At 35.1% G+C, this 2991-nt stretch overlaps 1 non-coding gene across 1 annotated transcript; it reads left to right on the forward strand.

The window, feature by feature from the left end:
• The first annotated feature begins 1957 nt into the window (after window positions 1-1957).
• Window positions 1958-2063, forward strand: LOC128042150 (small nucleolar RNA R71). Its single transcript, XR_008197356.1, has one exon. It is a non-coding gene; the product is annotated as a small nucleolar RNA R71 (small nucleolar RNA).
• The last annotated feature ends 928 nt before the right edge of the window (window positions 2064-2991 follow it).

Genomic DNA, 2991 nt, shown 5'->3' on the forward strand with positions numbered 1-2991 from the left:
AAACATTTATTTAATTAACAAATTACCTTTTACTTAAACCTTTAAATTTCATTAAACCTTTGCCCTTAACTGTCCCTTATAATTACTAGTGGTCTAATTACCTAATAAGGCCATTCAATCATGCTTCTTTAATAAATCAGCACATTTAAACTAATAGTGATAGACTTTTTCAACTTGTACTATTGTGTCCTTTTTACCAAATTAACCAACCAAACATCAAAATTACTGAGCCAAACTTTAATACGACACTAAAATGTACTCGTAAATGTTAAATAAATAATATTTACTAACTCAATAGTTGGAATCGTGGTCTTGAAATCACCGTTTTTGATACCATTGAAAAATGAGTTGTTACACCTATACCTATACAATTGAAAGAATACCTTCGGTCAAGGCCATTAGGGGTTAAAACGAATAAAACATAACACTCTTCCCTAACTATCCCCACATCTTGAGAGTCATGACCACACTTGAAAACTTCTATTTTGCCATCAATTTTCATTATAAGCATGTTTTGTTCAAGATCGATGGTTGACTTAGATGAGGCTAAGAATGGTCTTCCCAAAAGAATGAGAATTTCCTGATTTTCTTCAAAATCATGGACTACAAAGTCGACAGGATTATAAATCCCCGTACCTTGACTAATACATCCTCAAGTACACCTTTTGGATGTACCAAAGATCTATAAGCTAATTGTAGCATTATAGAGATATTTGTAAGATCCCCAAGTCCGATATTCTGATAAATCGATAGGGGCATTAAGTTTATGCTAGCCTCTAAATCACCAAGGGCTTTACTAAAATGTCGGTCCCTATCTCTATTGGAATCATGAAACTATCTTGATCTTTTAACTTTGGGGCTATCTTTTTAGCAATTAAAGCACGACACGAGGAATCAATGTCAATTTGCTCACCCTTTTTCATTTTTTATGCCGTGCCATGATTTCCTTTAAATACTTGGCATATTTTGAGATTTTATCAATTAGTTCTAAGAGTGATAAATTGACATTGAGGGATTTAAATAGATTAAGAAAATTTATGAAATTTATCTCGTCCCTCTTTTTCTTGTCCTCTGTTTGTGTTGAGAATGGTACCTTTGTGGTGCTCGACTTTGTATTTACCAGATCAGGCACCAGTTCGACTATCTCCTCAATTGGCTCATTGGGCTCTTCTTCCTCCATGGGTTCGTCGACATCTTTAGGAACCTTCTCCTCACCATGTGTAGGTGTTTTTGGTTTTTCAAGTGTTTTTCTTGATCACAGAGCAATCGCATTTGTGTGCTCTTTCCTATCTCTTAGAGGATTGTTCTCCATGTTACTGGGGATACTTTGGCCATTCTTCTTTTGAAACATCATCATTAGCTAACTCATCTGGTCGCAAAGGCTATCCATTCAAGATTCGAGTCGTCCACATGTGCCTTGGACTTGTCGAGTTCGTCATCATCATTTGCATCTCTCCTTCTAGTCGGTCAAATCATTGACCACATCCAACATAGTCATTATCGACGAATCTTTGTTGTAAGTGTAGAGGTTGGTAAGGAGGGTTTGGTCGACTTTGTGTTTAATTTCCACCTTTTTGGTTGCCTACCCATTTGAGGTTCGGATGATCCTTCAAACCAAGATTGTAGGTATTTGCATAGGGATATCGACCCTTATGACCCATGAAATTTGCCTCATTTGATTGGTTCTCATGTTAGTTTGAAAGTTGACTCTAAATGATTGAGCTTCTTTAAGATCTGATGATATTGATCATCTTCGTTAATAGCTTTTACCGTTGAAGGCTTTGATTTGTATGTGAATCTTTCATTGGGCCACATATACGAATTCATAGTCATATCATCTTAGGTTTTATATGCTCATTCATAAGTGCGAAACATTGTAGATCCTCCAGCCGCTTCATCTAGGCTGGATTTGATATTACTGTCAACACCATTGTAGAATATCTGAATTTGTGCTTGCAATCCATGGTGTGGGAACTTCTTTAACATCGAATTGAAACGTTCCCATACTTTGTAAAGGGACTCATTTTCATATTGCTTGAAATTAGCGATCTCTCTCCTAAACTGAATGGTTCTACTAATCGGGAATAATTTATGAAGAAAATTTTTCAACAAATCATCCCATATGGTAATGGAACCTGGTTCTAATGAGTCTAACTAATCAGCTGCATTATCGCACAAAGAAAACAAAAATAATTGGAGACGCACAACATCATCGGATACTCTGTTGTACTTGAAGGTGTCACATAATTGTAAAAACTGCTTCAAGTGTTGGTTCAGATCTTCCACCATGTTCCCCTTAAACTACAAGGTTCTTTGAATCATTTGGATTGTGGTCGCCTTTATTTTGAAATTATTGGCGTTAATCGTCAGCCTTTCAATACTGCCTCACACCGTATCTAGTGTAGGTAAAACGTATTCGTGCAACATCTTTTGTTCCATTGGGGCTTCTATGCAGATGTTCTCTTGTCATTCTTGTCAATCATGAAACAACAGATTCTCCTAAGTCGATTAATTGTCATGAGTGGATTTGTGTTCATCAACTAACGATGACGTCTGATAATCTGTTCAAAATCTAGATATGGCTCAATTGGGGTACTTCCGTTTCAGGTGATAAACAACTTACAAATTGAAAAGAAATTAAAAAATAACAATAAGTAACAAAAATTAAATTTAAAATAAATAAAAGTATCATATCTATAGTCTTCAACTTTCCTATTTATCTTATTAATTGTAAAGATATTTTCAGATTTAATGTCGAAACCTCCTCGACAATGACGCCAACAACTTGACTGCAGCCAAATGTGTAAACATTTAACTAGAAAATACTACACCAAAAATATAAGAAATAAAGCAATGGTGTCCACAAGTATACAAGCAAAATTGTAATATAGTAATGTGTTATAATGGAACACAGGAAAGTATTCCGAGGATCGTACCCAAGGGAGCATGAATTAAATCTATTCAAAATATCTTAAAAATAATAAGTCTAAA

This window comes from Gossypium raimondii, chromosome 6, assembly GCF_025698545.1.
Source record: "Gossypium raimondii isolate GPD5lz chromosome 6, ASM2569854v1, whole genome shotgun sequence".
In the NCBI taxonomy this organism is placed as follows: domain Eukaryota; kingdom Viridiplantae; phylum Streptophyta; class Magnoliopsida; order Malvales; family Malvaceae; genus Gossypium; species Gossypium raimondii.